The sequence below is a fragment of the Acipenser ruthenus genome, chromosome 4 (genome assembly GCF_902713425.1).
Source record: "Acipenser ruthenus chromosome 4, fAciRut3.2 maternal haplotype, whole genome shotgun sequence".
NCBI lineage: Eukaryota > Metazoa > Chordata > Actinopteri > Acipenseriformes > Acipenseridae > Acipenser > Acipenser ruthenus.
In genome coordinates this window covers 41,852,596-41,862,647 of record NC_081192.1, presented here as the reverse complement: position 1 = coordinate 41,862,647, position 10,052 = coordinate 41,852,596, and positions in this window count along the sequence as shown.

Here is a 10,052-nt window from a genome sequence, read left to right as displayed (position 1 = left end):
GGGTAATTTGGCAAATGTTATTATTTCCTGCAAGTCAGAGGAAAACAACCTGTAAAGCTTTGCAGGTTTATTAGGTATATAGTATTTATTTATTTTATTTATTTATTATTTCTTAGCAGACGCCCTTATCCAGGGCGACTTACAATTGTTACAACATATCACATTATACATTATTTCACATTATACAGATATCACATTATTTTTACATACAATTACCCATTTATACAGTTGGGTTTTTACTGGAGCAATCTAGGTAAAGTACCTTGCTCAAGGGTACAACAGCAGTGTCCTCCACTGGGGATTGAACCCACAACCCTCCGGTCAAGAGTCCAGAGCCCTAACCACTACTCCACACTGCTGCCCCTATTCAGTATTCCAGACACTGTTCCCATGAACAGATGTTGCACACAATCTAAAAGTAAAAGATACAAATATTCTTAAAGCTCAAAGCACTTGGTTTCTGTACTATACAATTATACCATTTATACCTTGGGTCTACATTTAAGTAGTTAAGTAGATATATGTAAAACTGTAATGATGACAAAATGGTGGACAGACAATAACCTGACGAGTGAATTGGGGAAGGCCTGACCTGACCTGTAGTGGTTGGATTTAATAAAACTGAAACTGGTCAAAGTATAAGAAAGGATAGCATTTTGATTTTGTTATCATATTTCTGAAAAAAATATAAATGTATTATTTGATTTGTCAAAAATATGTTCTATTGGGAAATATTTTTGTTGATAATTTGTCCTGCTGCTGAATGGCAGAGGTTTAGCCACAATAGCAACTGTCTGACAAATGGTAACACAGGAAGATCAATTTATCAGATATTTTGAAAATGTGAGCCGTATAAAGCAGCGTGTAATGTAAAAAAAATGTCATTGTGTTGTGAGTAATGGGGTGGTAAAAGTATGTTAGGAGCTGTCAGTTTGAATGAGAGGCTTGGAAATTTTACTAGTGAGTTCCTGTGCTTCTGAATATGTTTCAGCTCAAAGAAAGGTCAGTCATACCGTTCCTTTTTCTTAATGTGAAACCCATACACAGTCAGAGAAATATAACCTCTTCTGCAGGTGGAAAAATTAACAAATGTTCATTCCAATCCATCTAAATAAGATCAACTGATTAAATGTAATACTCTGGTAGTTAACCAATATTTCAACAGCACACAAATAAATACAAATAAAAAAAAAAAGTAGACTGAATTCGCTAAAAATGTAAAGTTGAGTACCTAAGTTACTATCATCGATATCTATGACACATAAGCAAAGAAACCGATAAACTGTTGTGGTGCAAATTATTAAACAGACCTGTCTAATTTGTTCTCACATTACTCTAGTAGCTACAGTAACTGTTTTGTTTCAAATTTACAGGTATGAAGACAGTGGTTCCTCTCTCAGTAAAAAAAAATAAAAAACTGGACCACAGGCATGCAAACTGGTGACCCCACACACAGCAAGTCTACATTCATGGTTACAGAGCTTTTAATCGGGTCAGAATCCATAATGGCCCACTTCACATGGGAATAAGTTAAAAATAAGATGCAATTCAACACATCTCTGTCACCTTACAGCAGAGAACTAAACCAAAACAAGTCCCTGGGATTTCATACAAAGCCATGCCATTACTATCACCAATAGGTTACATGTAATAAATACTTCTCATTGCTCAGGCACACTAAAGAGATCCGCCACCATTGTCTTACAACACATTTGAAAACTTTTGAAAAACTTAAAAAAAAAAAAGCTACAGTATAATAGTTTTGAGGATTCTACTGGCTTCTGTTTTAGTTGACAGTGTAGTTCTGCAGCCAGATGGTACAGCTGATAATAATTTGTCTACTTCTGATACTGATTTATACTCTTCTGAATGTATTTACTTGTTCCATATTAGTCGCTATGATATTGGCTACTCACCTTTGTGGCAGTGGGGATATGTGGTTTTAGTGCTTAATGATTGAAAAAGTTATTAGCAATTTAGGATTTAACATTAGTCACCTAGTTTTAAATTCTGATCCGTTCTAGGGTGTGCTGTGTTATAAGTAATTTCATTTACCAAATCACCTTTAATGGAAAACTGTGGTAAGGACTATTATTATGCTTAAGAAATAATTTTAGTGGAACTGTTTCTCCTTTTAGATGAGTAGTTTAAACCGAGGTGATACAACTCTCCAATGACTTAATTACTTTCCAGATGGCCACAATATGAGAGTTAGAATCCAGCAACAAACAATTTTACTTCTGCTGATAAAAGTGTTCTACTCTTTTCACAATAACATCCCTGTACTTTAAGAAGAGTCCATCATACTACACTGTAATCCCTAAAATCACAGTTTCTTAGCTTTCTTATTTTCAGACATATAGAGTTTTCACTGAGCCCATATTAATGTTGAAAATGTTTAAATAGTAATACTTTGTGTGTGGTCCTTAAAAGCTATGTATATATATTACATTTAATTTAAAAAAAAAAAAGTCTGCTTTATAGTACAGTAGCTGTGACCTGAAATGTACTTTGTTAATGGCTATATAAAAATGTGTCTCTGCATTAAGCACATGCTTGGAAATAGTGCATTAAAAAGGAAAAAAATAGTCAGACCAGTTTAATGATAATCACCATTTGATGCTATTAACATCTTAACAATCGGGGCCAATGTATCAATTGGACAACCCAAAAAATAATAAAAGCAATAGCCCAAATGACTGCTTTCGGTTTTTGCCCTAGTGTTTTTATAAGTGTTTCTCTGGTTGTAATTTTATAGTGCTAGGCTTAGCGGAAGGGGGGTAAGCAAGGTTAAAATAAATTCTTTTTTTTTTTGCTGTTTATGCATACAGGTTTTCACAGCCTCAGCTGTAATAATATCTTTGATTATTCAAACTCGACAGCAAATAAATATGTGGTTGTCAGGGTGATTATTCATTAAAATGCCTTTCATGCTTTCCATTTTTTTTTAATCCATTATATCAGACACATCCTTTAAAAGTAATAAAAAGGAAGTTCCTTTATTAAGAATCCCAGCAGTAAGGGGGTCCCCGAATGGCTCACCTCGTAAAAGCACTGCCATGCGGCGTGCAGGGTGAGTCATACAACCAGAGATCGCAGTTCTCTTTCAATTCGAAGATATGCCTGCCACAGGTCAGGTATTTACTGAGCATTTTATGTCAGAGCTGCCGATAGGCCCCTCCAGGGAGTGACGTCCTTGGTCCCACCTACCGAGGGAATAAGTAGTCACTCCGCGTAGATCACATTCTCTTTTGCTTCTGTGACGGGGCGGGGAGCCCTGCGCGTGGAAAGGGGGCAGGGAAAAGCCCTGCTGTTTAATATTGTTTGTTTATTTTATAACGGGGTACCCCCCCGCCCCTTTGTTATTATTATATATTTATGACGGCGTGTTCTGGCAGAGGCGAGTTTGGCAGCTCGCCCTCTGCCAGCATAATTTAGTAAACTCATGCAGAATGTGACTGAGGGATTATTGAATAATTGATAGTTAGTTAATCCCTCGGTCACTAATATAAAAGCTTGCCGCTCTCTGCACACCAGGGAAGTGTTCGAGAGGAGGAACGAGAGTGGAGAGGAGAATTAAAATTAAAAAGTAAAAAGTAAAAGAAAGTAGGACCAGCCTGACCTACGAAAAGATTTGCGGGTGTTCACGATTTGTTTTTGTTTAAATCTTTTGTTTCGCTCGGTGAGCAAGTGTTTGTTTTGTTTAAACCTTTTATTTTGTTATTTTGAAAATAAAGACAGCGCAAATGCCATTGCACCCTACCTGTAGTATCTGTTTCAGTTCCAGCTTCTGGCCTGACGTCACCACACATGCCATCCTGTCACAACTTCTCACAATCAGGTAGGTAAGGTAGGTATAAACTAACCTCTCCAGTTGCGTGATTGAGTCTTTGTGAAAGAACTATCACTACGAGTTTCCTGTTAGTTCCCCTGCAATTTATTGCTGGAAGTCGGCTTGCCACTTCCCTGGAATCGGAAACTCGGCTTCTGAGGACTGAGCTAGAAACGCTGTGCAACTGCACTCTTTCTTTCAACAGCCTACATCACTTGGCCACTGTAGTCTGCTTTTTCTAACCCTACAGTATCTGCTGTCTGTGTTTTCTTCCTCTGCTTTTTGCAGCTAAAAAAATTAAATAAATAAAAGAGAGAAAAGAGAGATACATATTCCTCCCCTGGGACCCGGCTCTGCCACACCCACAGTCAACACCGCTAGTGTGTGCGGCGTCCATCGAGCTCGCAGCCGCTCACAATCTCCTTCAAGGAGCAGTAAGCGGGCGAGACACTCAAAGTAAGGACATCTCCGAACTGAAGAGCCAGGTGGCTCAGGTTCTGGAGTACCTGGTCAGGCAGCAGGCTCTTCCCCCTGCTCCTGCCCCAGCTCCGCTTCCGGCACCTGAACCAACCTTGCCCTCACCGGCGGTTGCCCCGGATGTCTCAGAGCGAGACGAGGCAATGAGCGAGGAGGAACAAGATGCGATTTTGATCGTGTCTTCCTGGGACGGGGACTCCTTTGCACAGCAAGAGACTATCACTTTTTACTGTGCTCTCTTTCCAATCCAGAACCAACCAATCACTGGTGATTCGTTGCTGCTTCATAGCGTTGAGTTTACAACATATAACAGGTAACACAAGCGAAGAATGCATTTTATTTTAATTGCTGCAGCAGCTGTACATTTTGGGTAACAGATATCCGAGCGCTGACTGTAATCTAACTTTTATTGGAATTGTCACATTATCATATTATTCTTTAGGCTATTTGAAGCATACACTTTATTTTTTACCATGTCACATATGTTGTGGTGAAATCATTATGCAGTACTCCCTTGTGTTATAACGGCAGCCCTTTATACCACAGCCATTTTAGTAGCACTTGTATTCTCGTTACCTAAGGCTCCCAACTACAGTCTTATCAAGTGGGAGCACTGTATATAATTTCAATAATTGACGGCCCCACAAACACCAACCTAAACTCAAACAGTGATACCTTGGCACCCCCAGCCATCATCTTCCGCAATATGATAGGTACAGTACAGTATAGGTTCCAGCAAATCTCCACTATCAAAAGAGTTCTTGTTTGGCCATTAAAAAAAATAGAAAGTAAATACCAATTATAGATTCCAATTCAGTACACATAAAAATATGTTACATTAGAAGATGACTTACTTCACCTACAACAGCCACTGAAATTGAATCAACATTTTCAAACCCACATCTGGCTCTCTTTTACAGCCTTCTAATGTGAATGCTGAATAGTGTTAAATTATACTGGTTTGCAGAAAAGTGCTAAACAGTGTTAAATGATATTGGTTTGCAGAACCTGACAGCATGTTTATCAACAAGCTGTGTTGTATGGGACAGTCAAAGCCCATAAATAGAACTCCCTCCACAGAAGCTAAGCAAATTCCAGCAGGAGAAGAAAATGTATTAAGGTTGGGAAAGGTATACTATCAATCACAAATAATGGTTTGCTGCAGTAATACCACTGCCCTTCTGTAACTAGCGGCTCTGTTTCAAAGCTCATGTTCCAGTAATCACTCATGAGCATAAATAACTACCAATTTAGCAGGTGCTGCCTGAAAGAAAAGATTACTTATGGAAAACAATACTGACGAAAGTAACATCTGCCTTGGTTGATCATGTATTGAGGAATGTTAACAGAAAACAGATGGGTAACTCTTGCCCAACCATTTAACAAAGCAATATCACTGCTATTAAAAGCACCAATCAATGTAAGATTACAAACAGGGAAGAACAACAGTTAAATGAAGTACACAGGAAGGAGGGTTTAAGTGCAGTAATGCAGTATGTGCCTTGTGAAGATTGACCCATTTCCATTTAGAGATATCCTTAAAAAAATTAAGAGCCTATTTAACTGTGTAAACAGAACATATTGTAGAGTGGAGCACAGAGCCGCCTGCCGGTTGAGCTGGGAGCAGCCCAGCTATTAATTAGCATGCTAATGTATGCAAATACGGGTCTACCTTAATCCTAGGGGAATTTGGGAATCCTAGGGGGGAAACGCAGGGTTTGGGGGGTGATTAGTGCAACGGGATGTGGGGGTCTTTGTTGTGTGTTATTGGGGAGGTGACTTTTGACACCACTGTCTGTGAGGGGGCTCTGTGGTGTATTCTGTGAGTTTGTTGTGGGTGGCTAGTTGTTTTTAGCAGCCTAATAAAAGTACCCTTGGTGTTTTAAATTTAATTCTTGGCTTCTTGTGTGTTCATTCAACAAACACTCAACACTGGCGTCAGAGTAGTGCAATTTGTCATGTCACCATGGCAACCCGAAAGAAGATTGCTGCTGCATGGAGCCTTACTGGGATACCAGAAGATGCCTTGCAAAAGGCGGTGGAAGAAGACATAAGGAAGATGTGGATGACGGTGGTGGAGGATCCTGCAAAGGAGCGGGGAAGTGCTATGGGAAAACTGACTGCGGGGGAAGACGCTTCAGTCGATGGGGGACTGCTCAGTGAAGCTCAAGGAAGCCGAGGTACCCTGCAGCAGCCCGGAGGCAAATAGGCAGGAGCTTCAGCTGTACCGCAAGATGGTTTCTGAGATGCTGGCCAGTCTGAGGAGCCGGAAAGAGGAGCCGAAGGGGGTAGCTGCACGCAAACCCCCCAAAGTACAATGGAAAAGCTCATTGCACAGCTCGGAGGCCACATGCCACTGGGAGTTCAAGCAGAGCTGGCCAAGGACCAGTTCATCGAGCAACCTACCAGGCCTGTTCATGCAGCCATGGGGAAGGAAGAGCGCCAGCCACAGGAGCACCCAACCCAGCGGACCCCCACACCTTGCAGCCCCCAGTGACCAGATTCAGTAGTGAGTTGTACTACCCCCAGGCGCTGCTGGCTGTGCCTATAGGCAGGGCACCGCTTTTCAAACTGCCCCCAGCTTGCCACCTTCTGAACCTGGTCGGAAATCTAGAGGAGGCTGGTCGTTCCACCGCACCATGGACCGGATCCACACCGTCACGGGAAAACTTGCCCCTACCCAGGAGAAAGGAGACCTACAGCCGACATCCTATCTCACCAGAGGGGAAAGTTGGACCTGGGCAGGGGCACTCTTCATGTGGCTAGAGGGGGGAGACTACAGTTGGAGGGTTGTCCTGGCCTCCTCCACAGCATTTGGGTGGCTGCTGATGCTGCCCCTGTATAGCTGCGACCCAGCCTACATAGCCTGTGGCACCGCAGCTGTGTTGGACTTGATAGGTCCCAGCAACGACAGCTGCATGCGATCCTAGCTGAGTTTGAGAACGTCTTCGACTGGGAAGGGGGGCAGGTAGAACGTACCACCGCAGTCCAGCACTACATTGACACTGGCACAGCAGCACCTATATGCCAGTGACCCCACCGCATTCCCTGGGCCTGGAGGGAAGAAGCAGAGTGACTCCTGGAGAAGATGCGGGAGGCCGCGGTCATTGGGCCCTCTGCTAGGCCGCCCCAGTAGTCTTTGTCCCTAAGAAGGATGAAAAGCTACGGTTCTGCGTGGATTACAGACAACTGAACCATGCAACCAAGAAAGACTCCTATCCTCTCCCCCGCATAGATGACGCCCTGGATTCACTGTCTAGCTAGGCTTAGTTCAGTTCCCTCAACCTCAAGAGTGTGTACTGGCAGGCAGAGCTGGATGACAAGTCCAAACCCAAGATCGCGTTTTCTAGGGACCAAGGGCTTTGGCATTTCACTGTCATGCCTTTATGCCTGTGTAAAGCCCCTGCCACCTTTCAGCGCCTCATGGAGGCAGAGCTAGGTGGGATTCCTCAGGACCAGAGTCTTGTCTATTTGGATGACATATTATTCCACAAGCCCTCTTTTAGCATGGCTGTCCAGCCCCTCAGGGTGGTCTTCATCCGTCTCAGGGAGGCTAACCTGAAGCTGCACCTGGAAGTGCCGGCTGCTGCAGCAACGGGTGGCCTTCTTGGGGCACATGGTGAGCCGGAAGGGGGTGGCCATTGACCCAGAGAAGGTCATGGCAGTACTGTGCTGGCCTGTCCCCAAATCCACCTGTGAGACCCAGAGTTTTGTAGGGTTCGCCACATATTACCACCGGTTTATCCGGGAGTTTGCCACATTTGCTCGGCCGCTGCATCAGCTGACCGAGAAGGGGAGTAGATTTGCATAGACCCTGGGGTGTGATTAGGCATTCCAGGCTCTGGCTACCGCCCCCATACTACCCTTCCCGTAGCATGACCTGCCGTTCATCCTGGAAAGAGTGACGGTGGATGTCTATGGACTGCTGCGCACTATTGAGTCTGGCAACAAGGTCAACTTAGTGGCCATGGACTATTTTACGAAGTGGCCAGAAGCATATGCACTTCCCAACCAGTGTGCAGAGACTGTGGCGAGAGGGAGACCTCGTCCCTGTGGGTCCCGAGTTCACCAACCAGCTGCAAGATCATTTCAACCGGGCACACCAGTTCGCCCAGGACCACATTTGGGCATCAGAAGCACACATATGACGTGCGCTGCAAAGGCCGCGACTTGACAGTGTGGGAAAAGGTCTAGCTATATGCGCCTAAACGCCAGAGAAGACATTACAGCAAGCTACAGAGTGCCTGGTAGGGACCGGGCGAGGTGCTACAGCGCATCTCAGATGTGGTGTACTGGATCTGGCTGAGCCAGGGTCGCCGGCGGCAAGTGGTCTTGCTCCTTACCATCCTCAGGATGCTGCACCTGTTGAGGATGACCCGGGCCCCCCGATTCCTCCTTGCACCTCGAGAGAGAGCCAGAGAAAACCCCTGCCCCTGCCAACCACCACCAAAACACCACAAAACACTATTTACAAGCAGGGCCCTGCCCTACCGCAGTTGTATTTGTAATTTCTAAATTATTGCCCCTAGTAAATTTTGGTGATGGTCTCAATGGGTACATTTCCTGGTTAAATAAATAAATAAATAAATAAATAAATAAATTATAAACTATTTTATTTACATTTAAGCATAATAATAATAATAATAATAGTATCAGTAATAAAACACATTTAAATTAGATGGATGTAGTAATTGTATCAATTTAATATGTGATTAAAACCAAGATTAACTAAGATATAATTTTTTTAATTGCGAGATTAATCGTGATTAATTTTTTTAATTACTTGACACAGCATATTCTCACATAATCTTAAGCAACTTTGAATAAAGGCACACTTTCTATAAACTATGCAGCACTGATTTTAACGATGGGACATGGGAGCAAGAATGATGTTTGTGGTAAGCACGAGAGATCACAAAAATACCAAAAAGACAGACGCTCAGAAAACCAGCGCTTCAATTAATAACATCTTTCGTTGCCAAAGAAAAAACAGAGATGAAGAAAGTTACATATGCAGAGAGCTTTACATGTTCAGCAAATATGTAGTAGACATGTTCCCAGCTTACCATAGCTCATCCTTTGATGACAAAGCCAACATGCAGTACCAAACTCAGCCTTTAGGTTTGTTGTGTGATGAAACTAACAATGCCAACTGTGTATGCTTTGCCCAAAATCAACTACAGTGGGCCTGTTTACAAAGTAGTGGCTACTTTATATTACATTAAGAACCACAGGGGCCAAGAGAGAATTTGATTGTGAAGCATGTCATGTCTGTTTTCTGTTTTGATTAGCTACTGTACAACTATTTTCAGGCATTGTAAATTCTGAATTTTCTGAACTTGTACTAGAAACACTGACTATTGTAATCAAGTACATTTTTATTTCCTTTCAAACTCAGAAGTGCATTTGTGCTTCAGAGTAATTTTTGAAAACATTGAATTTTTTTAGTACCCTGCTGTGAACAAGATGAATGCAACCTTTACATCTCTGTATTTGTTATTTTCATGTATTTTTTAACAACATATTGACAAGGAATTTTTTGAAGATGAATAGAACAACTTGGGGCTACAATCTTCCCAATAAATAAAGAGAAAAACTTAACAGCCTTGCTACTGCTGCATTCTGAACTACACAGCATGGAGACAAAGGGATTGGAGTTTAGAGTAGTGTTCTCTAGGGGGATAAAAGCTGTCAACTAGCTCTTGTATTTTAGACACTGACTTTCTCCTCTGTCCCCCATCAT